We start from the raw sequence: 15,580 nt of genomic DNA on the forward strand, positions 1-15,580 counted from the left end.
ATCTGTCATCTATTTTACTGAACAGACGCACAGTAATATAGAATCTATTCGTTAAATTGACGAAAATGCCGAAGAAGTAAACGAGGACTGTAATTCAGTGACTGGGGCACTATCCAAGGTGATCATTCAATGTAATACTATTTTCATGAGGCCTTTGGTTAAAAACGACCAGTAACCTGGGAAAGTCAATCAGTGAAACCTTATCATTGGAAATTCAATCTATCCATCTATAAATCTATAAATCAATCATGCAATCATTCCCTGTAATCTATCACAATAATCTATATGGTTTGAATTAGAAATGGAGATATATATATATATTTATTTCGTACCTTTTAAATGTTTGAAATCCAAGCTGACGGACCCAAGATGAGGCAGTTTGAAATCTGTGACGTCATTTTGAAGTTCTATGACGTCGTGATCGACATGTATTATCATTAAAGTAAATAATTTTTTAAACGCTCTACACCCCATAAAAGTTTGTTTGCTATCAAGTGAATACTCGTTGAGGTACATGGAGCACCCCCCTCTCCCCTTTCCACACCACCCCCTCTCGTGCATGCTCACAAAAAAAAGGAGGAAAAAAGTTTTAGAAAAAGGGATTCGATTCCTAAGACAGAAACGTAGGTAAAATGGGTCCAAAAAAGTTGTTGCTATGGCAATGTTAGATGAGAAACAGTTGACACATCCTAATTTGCGAGGAAAAAATGAACAGCTTGAACTGAAACTTTCAGTTAGTAATGACTTGTAATGGGTCTGGGGCTCAAGTCTGCTAGAGATAAGGGGACGCACGAGCGTCTCAGTAAGAAAAGGAGTACCGAACGAGGTCCGCAACTGGCTTATTAAACGAACCAAACAATGACCACATCCTTAAACACAACAACAACAGTTATTTTACGTCAGTTGTCAGTACCAATGGAAGAAAGCAAGAGACTTAAGTCCCTGGAAGCTACGACGGGGCAAATAGAAACCAAACTTTGGAATTGAGGTCAAGTAGGGTTTTCAATCAGTTTGGTAGATAATTGGAAGTTGACTATCGTTGGCAAAGAAAAGAAAGCCACGCCGCTCACTACACTTTATTGCCTTGTTTTATTAATTTTCTGCTTACAAATGAGCTCTCGGTCTTCATTTCAGTTAACTGAAGTTTAATTACAGCACGCTTGGACGTTCAAGCCCGTAAAAAGTAACAACAGAAGTTAGGAAGCAATTATTAATGAGTTTTTCTCTTGTCAGAATACTTCATTGGTGCCCATGCCCTCCTCGGTTTAACTCTTCTTGGATAGACTTCTTGAATATTCAGCTTCAGTTTCATCTGAAAAGCAGTATTTCCTCATGGCTTCGCAAATTTTTTTCTTCCTCTGAACACATAAACTTCGCTGAAAAGGAAAAAATACATATTTTGGATTAAGTCTTTGCCAACCGGAGTGATGTACAATAAAGTTCAATAATCATTTATTGTTGAGGTTAGCGTTAAGTTTATGGAAATCAATAGTTTAAACCCAGGAGGAAGCTTTAGCGCGGTTTTCACTTTATCATCGAAAGTAACAGGCCATTTCCGAGATGTCCTTTTTCTCTGTGTCAAAACGAGTCTTTGTGCGAAACTATTCATATGAAAATGCTTTTCATCTATAAGTTCATTTTCATGCAAATCAAACTCATTTTCATAAGAAAAGTTTTGCACGAAGACTCGTTTTGAAACAGAGGCGAAAGCCAACTCGGTGTCGGGAAAGGTTTCTTCATTCATTGTCTTATTACTTTATATAGTGGCTTTCAGTAGTTGATCATAATAAGCCATTTTTTCGATGGTGTTAAAGGAAATTTGTTACAGGAAACGCTGTCCGCAACTAAGTAAGCCAAACTTTGTTGTTTAATCAATTTAATCATGTTATTAATGTGAAACTGCATGTAAGAGTAATGTAAAGGTTATCACTGAAATTGTCAAATATGATCACGAATCAGGTAGTTAGTGCCTATGAACTGTTGTAGAACGTGATGTACGAACTGAAACATGATGCAACTTTCTGACCACAACCGTGCGGTCTCATGTGTCTGGGTGTGGATATCCGTAGATATTAAACGCAAAGTGTAACCTTAACTTAGTTAGAATTGTAGAATATGTAATGTCGCAGTGTAAGAATAAAGTCATTTTAACGGAAGTACACAGTCCAAGATCGTTGAACCAGCATCGAGGAGAACTTCTCTCTATCGCAAGCCAGAAGCTCTGTAACATTCGGTCCTTCGAGCCGGATCCTAAAAATGAGCGAAATAAAAAACAAGAAGAAGTCGAGAGCAGGCCAGAAAGGCTACCTGACGCAGGCCTTGGAAAAAGTTGACGCTTGCCTTGAAAATTACAGCGAGGAAAGAAAACCTGAAATCGTCCAGTGGAAGGAGACAAGAACAATTGGAGAAATTCCTAAGTTTTAACGATACCGTCCTATCATTGATGGGGGCCGATGATAAACTCAGCAAAAAGGACCTGTCTGCCGAGTTGTACGAAAGTAACAAGACCAAGATCGAAGTGAAGATGAGATTGGCCACAATCAACGAACGTTTGGCCCATGTAAACGAGCCAATTTCTCCACCCAGCCCAAATCCCGGAACAATTAATCCAACCCAGCATCAGAACTCCTCAGTTCGAGTGAGTTTACCAAAACTCGAAGTACGAAAGTTTGGAGAAAACATCAGTGAATGGCAGGAGTTTTGGGACTCCTTCGAAAGCGCCATAGACAAGAACGAGACCTTGGCTGACGTTGACAAGTTCTGCTACTTGCGAGGACTTTTGGTGGGGTCAGCACGGTCGGCGATAGCGAGATTTGGGTTAACATCTGGTAACTACAAAGCCGCCACAGATATGTTGAAAAAAAACAACGATATGTAAAGAAGAATGTCATTCAGAGGGTAAACATCAACGAACTGTTGAACTTAGAATCTATTTACAGCGAACGAGACACGCAGCGGCTGCGACACATGTACGACTTTGCCGAAACCAAGTACCGAGTTGGCGTGGAACAAGACACGTACGCTGCCATTGTTTTACCATCGTTGCTCGAAAAACTGTTCGAACAGCCTCGACTGACCATCACCAGGGGAGAAGACCATCATGAGTGGAATTTGGAACAGCTATTAAAGACCCCAGAACACGAGATCGTGCTGCGTGAGGAGTACAGCAAAAACACGCGTCACGCGAGGAATCCTCGAGATGACACCAAGAGAACAAATTATGTATACCGGATAGGAAACGAACTGTGCTTTTTGCCTCGGAGGACAGAAGCATGAGGAATGCAACAAAGTCACGCAAGTCAGCGAACAAAAGCAAATGCTATTGAAATATGGTAGATGTTTTAATTGTATTAGAAAGGGACATGTTTCTAAAGACTGTAAGACTGTCGTCAATGGTAAGTTCTATAAGGGTAAGCATAATTCATGTCTTTGTTGTGCCGACCAACCAGGGGAAGGTAGGTCATCTGAAACCGCGATAGACTCCAGTAATGCAGAGTCAGTCGGTAACAGTATGCGTATTGAGACGGGAGGAAGTGTTGCTTTACAAACGTCGCAAGCCCAAGTAGCAGGGAAACGCACGACTGAGAGAGCTTTTTGATAGCGCCAGTTTAGCTTAGAAACCCGTTGGAAAGAGTGGTTCTCTGTCAACACCTTTATGCAGAGAGCAATGGCTTTCAACTTCAGGGAAGTAGTTAGGTTGCATTTGACCCCAGAAGGGGGAGGGGACGTGTGGTTCATAGAAGCCTTTGTCGTTCCCGAAATTTCGACTGTCACAAACGAGCATCTTGAAGTTGCGCGTGAGAGCTATTCTCATCTGGCAAACATATGGCTGTTTGATGTTTGCCAAAACAAAGAGCAGTACAAAATAGATGTTCTGATAGGAGAAGATTACTTGTGAAATTTTCAGACAGGAAATGGTGTCCGGGGAGGGGTAGGTGGGCCCGTAGCAGTAGAAACCCAGTTGGGATGGGTTATTTTTGGCCCTTTAAAGTACAATCAGTCAGTAGATAAGGAGCGAGCAGTCAGTGTAAAATTTTGAAGGAAGAGACAGTGCAATGTCAGGTAGAATAGAGAGAGATTTCCAGGTTCTTTGAGATTTAGAAACATTAGGTATTACAGAGAATGACGGAGTGTACGAGGAATTTGTAGATAACATCTGTTTTAGCGGAAACAGGTATTCAGTAAAGCTTCCTTGGAAGAAAGGGAGCGACGTTCTAGACAGAAATTGCGAGTTGAGTTAATTTGTCACGCATGAAAGGACAGGTCAAAAAGCTTAGAAAGGAACCAGTGGTTTCGCGAGAGTACCATTCAGTCATTAAGCAGCAATTAGCCTCAGGAGGGATAGAAAGAGTGGCAGAATTAGAAAGATCAGATGGAGTTTACTATATCCCTTATTTGGCGGTCATACGCAAAGAAGGGAGTACAACGAAATTGAGGGTCGTGTATGACACGTTAACAAAGTCAGGTAAGGAAGGCACCTCATTCATACGATTGTTTACACAAAGGACCGTCTCTTACCCCATTTTTGTTCTATATTTTGTGGCCTTATGCTCCACTCACGAAGGAGCGAAGAGGATGAGTGAGTGAGTGTGTTCTATATTTTAATCAGGTTCAGGGGGAAACAAGTAGCGCTCATTGGCGACATTGAGAAAGCAATCCTTAACATTGAGGTAGATAAGGAAAACGCGACTGGGATTTCCTTCGGTTTTTGTGGTTCGGTGACGTAATTTGTTATATTCAGTAATGTTTTTGTATGCGTGCTTTGCCTCACAAACATCGGGTTTGTGCAATGCTATTCCCTCAACTCCCTTTAGTTTGCACGCTTTCTAATTTTCAGTAATGTTTTTGTATGCGTGCTTTGCCTCACGAACATCGAGTTTGTGCAGTGCTATTCTCTCGGCACCCTTTAGTTTGCACGCTCTGGTATATTCAGTGATATTCTTGTATGCGTGCTTTGCCTTACAAACATCGGGTTTGTACAGTGCTATTGCCTCAACTCCCTTTAGTTTGCACGCTTTCTTATTTTCAGTAATGTTTTTGTATGCGTGCTTTACCTCACAAACATCGGGTCTGCGCAGTGTTATTCCCTCGGCTCCCTTTAGTTTGCACACATTGGTATATTCAGTGATGTTGCTGTATACGTGCTCTGCCTTACAAACATCGGGTTTGTGCAGTGCTATTCCCTCAGCTCCCTTTAGTTGCACCCTTTATTATGTTCTGTATTATTCAGTGAATTTTCTTCTTTTTTTGGCGAGGTTGCTTTGCGTCGCAAATGCTGGGCTTGTCCAGCACTATTCCTTTGTCTCGGCGTAATTGTTACAGGTTTGTTTTCTTGGATTGTACTATTCAGTAATATGTTCCCCTAGTTTGCTGTTAGCTCGCACACCTTTGTTCTTGTAAGTTTCCACTCTTCCCATCGTAGCCTGAAAGTGTGCCTAATGCTATAGTCACATCACTGACGCTCAGGCTGCCATCCCTTGGGTGAGTTTCTTCTGCACCTTTTTGTTTCTCCGTAATCGTTTGCCTTTATCTTTTGTATTTTATCCTGTTTGACTGCTTTCAGGCAGAAATCCCCATTAATTAGCAATAACAAATAAGCCGCCATCTTCAATGGCTCCGCGTCTCTTATTTGCATATTGTCCAGCCAAAGTCTTTGCACACAGGGTAGGGGTAGAGTGGGGATTATTTCCGAAAGAAAAAGCGTTAGAATTTTTCCAGTATCTCGATATTAGTTCTAATTCAGGGCCTCCTTTCTCAGGTAAAGCGATAAAATGCTACACACTAACAAGGTCTTTGTGGCTTAAAATTCAAACAAAGAAAAGTAACTCTCTTTCAAGCTCTCAAATCCCGACCCTCACCCCCATGTAAAATATGTTGTCACGCACCGGTCTCGGATAAACATCTTCAGTCAAAACGATGTCATGTAACGAAAACTCATTCGAGCATGACGAAGAAACAAGCAGTTCTGACGTCAGAACGAAAATAGTCTACTTCAGGTATAAAAGTTCAATTCTCGTCGCCTGAATCATTTATTGAAGGCCTTCCATTCTTCTGTGGTTGAGGCTGAGACTTTTCATTGTCTTTGGAGAAGGAATTTGAAGGTGCTGCATATCCTGTGTAATTCTGCGATCGATTTCTTTTCAGTTGTGAAACTCCCTCGAGTGCACGATGCCCAGTGGATAGTTCGTTTTTTTCCTTTTAAATACCGTTCAATGGCATGATTTTAAGGGAGTCCAGCTCGTTATCATCTCCGTTTCTGTTTGTGACCTCGGCGTAGGACTCAATACTCAGGACCTTGTCAAGTTTTGGCGGCGCCATTTGTTTTAAGATATTTCCAAGATGGCGGGACTATTTTGTGCAGTGTGGCGTATTTTGACTATGTTATTCACAGTGACAGAGTTGAGCTCTTTTGTTGCTTCGTTTGAAACATCTACCTTCTTGAGATGGCTCTCAATTTGTTGTTGTGTGGTTTTCGTTTGTTTATGTTTTACTGGACTCGGTATCATACGGATCTTGAGCAGATGTTGAAGAAAAATCGCCAAAATATTCGTCAAAATGGACACTGAAAGTTGGAAACTTCCATTAAAGTAGGTCTTCAGCCTGAAGGAGCACATAATCGTCATCCAAAAACTGTAATTAATTAAATTCTTCAATTTTTTGGGAAAAAAACTACAATAACAACAAACAATGGCTTTTTGCCTTTCATTTTCCTGAAATTTTATTGATTACTTTAAACTAATCTTGAAATCTGATTGGTTGTTTTGTTTTACTGTCCCATTCTCATTGGCTGAGAAAAAGATCCGATTTAGACCAAGAAATAGTGCGATTCGTGAATAAATCGCACCACTGAGAGCCAATCAGATTGCAAGGATAACCAGTGATTTCAAAATGGATTTAATAAATCCAATAATACATACATGGGACTTGAGACAGTAATTGTTTTTTATGGAACGCCAGAACTGTCTTATGATACTTTTTTTTATTATATTGGGTGGTTATGGCATTGTATTTAGTACTTATGTTATTATATTCGGTGATTAACTCATTATACTCGGTGCTTATTCCATTATACTTGTTTCGTTGATTAATATTAACTTCGTTTATTGACATTTGATTATTTAATTAGTCGCGTGATTGACAGCCGATGGCGTAATCGCTAAGTAAGTTGATCTTTAAGTTAGAATGACACATTTTAAAAACCACGAAATCAGAGACAAAGGTCATAAAGCGTTTTGTGCCTTACGTTGAACATCGCTAACCTGTAGTGTTTTACTGCTCGATCTGCTGACCCGTTTTGCTGACCTGTTACCGAAATAAGTTTGACTGGATATCGCCACAGAAGTAAGTGACCGTTTGTTTATGCAATCCGTTGAATTTTGAGAATTATATTTTCCATGCAATTTCATGAATCGCGCGCTATTAGGTTTTGTAAGAATTATGTATCTTATGTGTCTTCCTTATAGATCGAATAAAACAATATAAAGATTATACGATTCCGTATCCAGTCATTCATTCGAGTACCATTTTTTCCCCTGGACCAATATTATATGCGGTGCTGTCTTCATTATATTCGGTGCTTATTCCATTATATTCGGTGCTTCCCTCGTTATATCCGGTGCTTTCTTCGTTATATTAGGTGCTTTTTTCATTATATTCGGTGCTTTCTTCGTTATATTCGGTTCTAACTCTGTTTGGTGTTTTCTTCATTATTACGGGTGCTAACACTATTATATTCGGTGCTCTCTTCCTTCCACCATTATATTCGGTACTTCCTTGTTCGGTGCTTACTTCATTATATTCGGTGCTTTCTTCGATATGATCGTCACCAGTCTTCCCAAGGGGCCGTACAATTTGCAGGTAGTCTAGGGAAAGCCGGGAAAAACGGGTGTCACGAAACCTCAGACCCCGAAAACTTAGACCCCTCGAAATTAAAAACTCAATTGTTATCGCCTGAACTGCTCTATGGCCACAATGGGGCGAGATGTTTATCTTCTCCGGTTTCTGTTGTCGCGTCGATCGAACGGTGAAAAATAAATATTGAACTTCTCAGGTTTATCGCTGTCGCGTCGGTCAAACAGTGAAGAACTAACAAGGTTTAAAACAGCAGCCGACACTGTTTTTGAAAACAGGCCTTTTTTATGCAATCGTATACAGCAAAAAAATGTGTTCACTGAAACATACTCGTTTGATCGCAATCTGCTTTTTGACTTTATGTGCGTTGCGTGACTGTCGGCACGTAACCCGCAGAAATTAACAAAATTTAGAAAGAAAAATGAAAAAAAGAGTACATAGAGATAGTCATGTTTGCGTTCCAACTTATAACGGGAATAGTGAATAATTCTTACAGGAAACAGTAAGTTTCAAACCAAACACTTCTATTTTTTTTTTTTTTTTTTTTTTTTTTTCATAACGCCTGGATTAGTTAATTATTAAATCTGCCTCGTGGCGGGGCCTTCGCCCGAGTTTTCAATTTTCGTTCACTCACATTTCGAGACCAGACATGGCGGTTCAATCGGTTCGACCTTCACGTGCTTTTTACGTGTTGACTTTTTTTACGTGCCGACAGTCATGCAACGTACATAAAGTCAAAAAGCAGATTGCGATCAAACGAGTATGTTTCAGAGAACAACACATTTTTTTGCTGTATACGATTGCATAAAAAAGGCCTGCTTAATATATAGTGTTTTCAAAAACAGTGTCGGCTGCTGTTCTAAACCTTGTTAGTTCCTCACTGTTTGACCGACGCGACAGCGATAAACTTAAGAAGTTCAATATTTGTTTTTCACCGTTCGATCGACGCGACAACAGAAACCGGAGAAGACAAACATCTCGCCCCATTGTGGCCATAGAGCAGTTCAGGTGATAACAATTGAGTTTTTAATTTCGAGGGGTCTAAGTTTTCGAGGTCTGAGGTTTCGTGACACCCGTTTTTCCCGGCTTTCCCTAGACTACCTCCAAATTGTACGGCCCCTTGCGAGGACTGGTGACGATCATATCGAAGAAAGCACCGAATATAATGAAGTAAGCACCGAATATAATGAAGTAAGCACCGAATATAATGAAGTAAGCACCGAATATAATGAAGTAAGCACCGAATATAATGAAGTAAGCACCGAATATAATGAAGTAATCGCCGAACAAGGAAGTACCGAATATAATGGCCTTTGCACCGAATATAAGGAAGAGAGCACCGAATATAATAGTGTTAGCACCCGTAATAATGAAGAAAACACCAAACAAAGTTAGAACCGAATATAACGAAGAAAGCACCGAATATAATAAAAACAGCACCGAATATAATGAAAAGAGCACCTAATATAACGAAGAAAGCACCGAATATAACGAGGGAAGCACCGAATATAATGGAATAAGCACCGAATATAATGAAGACAGCACCGCATATAAAGACATAAGCACCGAGTATAATGGAATAAGCACCGAGTATAATGAGTTAATCCCCGAATATAATAACATAAGTACTAAATATAATGACATAACCACCCAATATAATAAAAAAAAAAGTATCATAAGACAGTTCTGGCGTTCCATATTTTAGCATTCGAAACATTTCTCATGTGTGTGGTCTTGCATGAAATTTTTCTATGGTCAGTGTACGGTGACGTAAATCAGTCGCCTGTAGCCGGCAAACACTCTCTTAGAAACTTCGTTCCAGAAATCCGCTGTGCCAGCGCAAATCCATTAATTTGTTGTTGCATCTTCACGTAATCACGTAGTCCTGCGCCTGCACTCATATCGGTCACAGTCACGGTCGCACGTTTACTTGTTTTGCGTTCTTCCCCACAGATTTTCGAGGGAAAAAGAGGCTGCTCGCAGTCTATTTTAATTTCAAGTTTAGCTCTTTTTTTTTGTTTTTTTTGTTTTTTTTTGTCATTCGCATTACAATGTATTCTAACGTAGATGAAATGCAATTTTGGGCTGCAACTACAAAATCGTCCGAAATTTGCCTTAGATGTTGGATTATTTTAATTATTATACATTGAACTCACTATCTCTTTTTTGATTGGATGAAAGCATACAGTGACTTTTCGAAATCAGCGCCTGTGACATCATCTAGCCGTAGATTATACGATAATCGTGTCAAGGACACTCAAGGTCACAGGTAATCAGGTCATGTATGACCGCGGTGCATGATTTCTAAGGGTAACTATGTCAAGTTGGCAAGCTTTGTGTTGCTTGCCGTCAGTGAAGAAGCAAAAACATGACTTCCATTTTTTTTCTTTTCTTTTCTTTCTTTTTTTTTTTTTTTGTCATTTAACGTATCATAAAACAATTATTAGATTTGGTTTTTGTGATATCCATCCAAAATAATCAAGGTCTCGGTAAGGGTTATCGCCTCAGCCTTCGGCTTTGGCTGATAAACCCCTACCTCAGCCTTGATTATTCTGAATGTTACTAAAACCTCATCCAATAAATTGTTTATTACTAACAACATATTAAATAACTGCAAAGCTCTGCTTTTATGCTTGGCTAAATCTATATATTACCAGGAGCGATTATGGCTCCTGGTATTACTGTTAGTAGTTGACCTTTTTGGTTATCCAGATGTCACGTGACCACAAATCATTCGAGTTGCAATCTCCTTCCCAGAGCCTTCGTTGATGAAGGCTCTGGGAACGACTCTCAATCTTGTTCCCAGAGGCGTCGTCATGAACATCATGATCAAAATCAAAATAGTTTTGGTTTGTTTCGATTCCTTGGATTGGACATAGTTTCTCATTAGGTAAGTCATGTTTGAGATGTCATAGACAAGTTATATTAAATGCCTCCCCTTACAGGAAGTCCATCTCCGCCACTGAGCTGTCCAACTTCTTGCCAGTATTCTTAGATTGTATATGGTAGCCCAATGTGAATTATTTTACAGATGTTATTCCAATCAAATTCTAAATGCCACAGTCACAAACACAACCTTGTGACTTGATGTAGTACCATTTACCAGTTGATCAACTATAATTTGACCGGGGTATTGTGCATCACATAAGCCAGAAAAGTTGTTTCTGGTGAGGGGTTCAGCTAAAGCAGTGAAGTAAATTACTCTTAACCTATTTCTTTGGCAAAGTACAGAAAGCAGTCCAAGATGGCCTCCAAGTTCCCATAGATCTGGGTAAGATGCATATTTAGCTTTTCTAATTTTAGCTCAGTGACAATTAGGTCTAAAATTTCATCTTATTTGTTTTCTCCCCTGACTGCACTAACATGTGAAGCATAAAATATTTGCCCTGTTTGGACTTACATTCAGTGACCACTGGATTTGATAGCCCCAAGGATCTGATAATTTCACCCTTTGCATCTCTTGTAGCAGTTGAATCCTGTAAGTGCAAGTACTGGCACTGAGGGGAATAAACTAATTTGTAAGGAAACCAATCTTTGCAAATGCAGGTTCTCCAGCAGCATGGTTGTTCAAAAAATTAGGACCAAAATGGGAGAATCAATACAACTTTAATGGACAAAAAATCCCTCTTTACATCCCATCAGCTATCCCAATCCACTACATTTGACAGAAATTTACATATTGATGACACTGCAGTCATTTTGATTCTAATCCACTACACTGACAGAAATTTACATATTTATGACAATGCAGTCATTTTGATTTCAATCCACTACATTGACAGAAATTTAGATATTTATGTCAATGCAGTCATTTTGTTTTTAAAGTTATTCTTTTTCTTAGCTCTCATTGTGATAACAACATCAGTTTGTTTTGAACATTGGAGTATAAATAGAAATAATAATTGAAGAGCAATGGGGAATCAATTGCCAAATTGATATTTGAATATTTTCTCAAAAACAAGACTAGTTATTCTACACCGAATTCATCAATATATATTCTCTGTAGACTGTAGACGTAACACTAGACCGTGAACGATGCAAAGGCTGTGTGCTGGCTCAGGGTTCTTAACCACTTCTGGCATCATGTTGGGCAAACAGGAACGACACAGTTCGAGCAACTGGAATCATACTTTTAATTGCAGCCAGATACGAGATAAAAGAGCATGCCATCATCCGGGAACTACTCTAGTAAGATAATGACGTAATGACAAGACCGGAGATCACACAAGTGACATACCATGGAACGACATGACAGTTTTAACGGTAGCAACTGAACTACTCCAGTTTCAGCTTGTTCAAACTATGCTGTCTTTTCAAAACTTCAACATCAGACCAGTAGACAAGAGCAAACACAACAAAATTTATCCTTAGTGAAATTTTAAAACAACAGTTCACTTTTAAGTTGACATAAAATGACAGATCACGGTCAATTTGACATTTAAACAACAATAATCTGTTTACCTTTAACATGGTTTATCAACATTTCACTCTTAAAAACTTGACTTTCTTTCTTTCCTTTGATGTCAAACATCATCATCATCACATGAGCATCGCCCAGTTTCAAATCTGATCATATAAGTGAGGAAGAGTTCAGCATAACAACATGTCTGGATAATTAATTTATTTTCAATGGGTTTATGCAGAATATTATCTGTTGACTTCAACATAGTAACATGAACTACATTTGTATAACTAGATATGATAGGTGCAGTAAAAAATCATTGATAACCTGAAAACAGTATATCTAAGCCAAGACCAGAAATCCACTAAGCAACAGAGAACAAAGAAATAATTACTGTCCCTAACATATTTTTTGTTAATTTTGAACATCAAAGTCATGAAACCAATAGCTTTATAACACATCTACATCTGGAACACCCGAGGCTATAAATCCATTTTCAATTTTGCAACACATGCTGCTAAGTCAAAATTCCCCTTTAAGTATGAATATTATTTTTTTTACAAGAACGTAACTTTACCTTTAAATAAACGATTACTTGACATATCAAGTCACTTGTCTGAGTACAGTGTGGTAAAGAGTTGGACACTGAGTGGAATATTTAACTCAAACTAAAAATAATTATTTAATTGGTACATAAAAATACATGTACACATGGTTGCCACAGGCATGCCTTTTTAAGATTCCGGCTTACTTTTTCCTACTAAAAATGAAATTTCCCTGTCCAAAGAAATGCAAAATGTCAGATCTAGTAGTGACTTCTTCTTCCACTTGGTCATTAAGTGTGATTGTTTTCAACAAATTTTCCTTCTTCATATTTAAGGAACAAATTTGTTGGGATCGGACACCAAATGTTTCTTCCAGCCCTCAATGGTATCAAATCAGCTGTATTAAATTATTTCAATTTTCCCTGACTTTTCTTCAAAATTTAATCTTGCCCCCACTCCAAATAAAATTCCCTGACCTTTCCCAGACCTTGAAGAATTTTTTCCCTGACCATTTCCTGACCTGTGGCAGCCCTGGTAAATGTAAACATCAATCTGATAACGAATTGCAGGTATCAGTGCTCAATAGACTGCAGAATGCAAAATAACAACTTGAACTTGTTATCAAAAATATATGGAACTAGCAGGATAAACAGTGGTCAAATCCATTATCGCTTTGTACCAAACAGTAACTAAATTCCTATGCAGTTATTAAACGGAATCTGATAAATCATTAAATGTAATAATGACATAGCTATTGAAAACAATAATAAGAAATAACCGGTACAATTGCAGAACCGAGTAAACTATGGCTTGAACTGTCCTGTTAAACTTCTTTCTTTAAAGCATGTCAGTCACACTAGTTGAAATAAACATAGACCTCTGGATGTGCAAAAAGCAAACTACACTTGTTGATTTTTCGCAATTCCTTCTTTTTCTTTACCTTCATTCTTCACGATAATCTGCAGAATACAGACTTTAAAAATGCCTCTAACTTATTTAGCTGCTCTCTCATTACTGCGCTTAGAGGAGACACAACAAGCAAGGCTGAATCTTGACGTACAGGATTGAAGTCGCTTAGGACGAAGAGTCCGTATAATTTGATAAGCATAAATCAACGATTTGCCAAATCCAGTTAGCAACACCGTTAGCACCGTCCCTTTTTTTAAGAACATATTTTCCGTTATGGCATAGTATTGTCTCCTCTTCAATTCTCGTTCGGGTTTACTTAGTTTCTCTAGGGAAAACTTGATAGCCTTCTGAAAGTCTCCTACTCCGCCGGGGAAACAGCTGGAGGCAGACGCCATCTTGAATTGGACACTCACCCTTGCTCAGGAGGGAGAGGTGAACAGGTCAGATTTGGCTGACCCTATGATCATGGCCGTTATGACGTCACGGCTAAAGAAGCGCGCAAATGCAGAAAATTTTCGAAAATGGCGGCGTCACCTCTAGTTGATACATCTTTTTGAGCCGGACTTCTCCAATCATTCCAGCTTTAAGTGGTGTTGTATTTGGATCTCAAGGAGTAATTATCATTTTTCTTTCTTGAGAGGTAAGTAGATTTTAATTATAACTGAAAAATCTTGCATAAAGTGTATTTAAATTGTTACAGTCATCGCTCTCCGGTGGAAATATGTGGGGCAAAATTTTGACCATTCGCCCCGTAAAATTGCCTTTTTTACGTGATCGGTAATTTAAAGAAACGTGTAACGTGGTCACAGAAGAGCTTATATGTGTAGGAAAACGTTGTAATTGAAGATGATTTTGAAGAATCGGTAGTAAATATGATCAGTCCATTTGAGTATGAAATATCTGCGATCTCGTGCTCGGCACATGTTCTGCAACAGGCCTAGCAAACAGAAATATCCACAAGGATGGAAATGAGAACTTTCACAAACAAGAGCTAAGGCTTAATTATTTAAATAAGACTTAAAGCCTGCCTACTGCACAACGGTGGTTAAAATACAGACAGAGGATAAATTGAATATGCAGACTGCAGTCTGCATATTCTGCAGTAAAAAATATCCCATTTCTTTTTATAGAGAGCTAAGTGCTCCCGTTAGCCTGAAATATACAGCTCATGTTAGCTGGTGTAAGGTTAGCTCATTCTCTCTGTAAATGAAAATGGGAATATGATATTCTTAAAAAGCCTGCAGTCTACATTTTATCCATGGTTTGCAGTCTAGTCTTGTAAGAGTTTTCTTTAAACATTTGGACATACAAGGCCCTCTCTCTTTTGCATAGACCTCTTTCATGCTGCTTAGACCGTAGGCTGGTAGTTTTGAGTATATTCAATTTCCATGGGGAGCTTCTGCGGAGGAGAGAGTATAAGGCCCCATTTATATGGTCTTGGGTACTGGAGACAACCCTATCAGACCCAACTTTATCAAGTTTTTATCCCTCCAGGATTACTTAAGCCTTTTTTCATATTTCAGTGCTCAGTTATCATTCTTTTTTATGGCTTCCTTTCAGTCATTTGATCACTGCAGGGTTTTGTGAGTTAATTTTGATTTCTTCATACCATGAGTTGTCCCAGGTAGGCCAGTCATAGTATTTTGATGAAAAAAGGTTACCAGGTTTACCAGGGTTACCCTGGTTATGTTGCCAAGGGTGACTTGTGTTTCACTTTCTCAACAAAATGGTGAAAGTTAGCTCGTCCAGGGTCACTGGGGCAAGGGCTTTCTTGGTTACCTAAGACCAAATAAGGGGCCTCACTGTCAGCTAGAATCATGTATGCTTATATGACAAAACTTGAGTTCCAAACTCTTATTTTTCCTTTGTGCAG

At 39.0% G+C, this 15,580-nt stretch overlaps 1 protein-coding gene across 10 annotated transcripts in view; it reads left to right on the top strand.

Moving 5' to 3' along the window:
* Positions 1 to 15,580, top strand: part of LOC110042055 (uncharacterized) — a 184,097-nt gene that overhangs the window by 26,232 nt on the left and 142,285 nt on the right. The gene's annotated exons all lie outside the window — the stretch shown is intronic.

The sequence above is a fragment of the Orbicella faveolata genome, unplaced genomic scaffold (assembly GCF_042242905.1).
Source record: "Orbicella faveolata isolate gen_17 unplaced genomic scaffold, um_ofav_v1 contig_17, whole genome shotgun sequence".
Lineage (NCBI taxonomy): Eukaryota > Metazoa > Cnidaria > Anthozoa > Scleractinia > Merulinidae > Orbicella > Orbicella faveolata.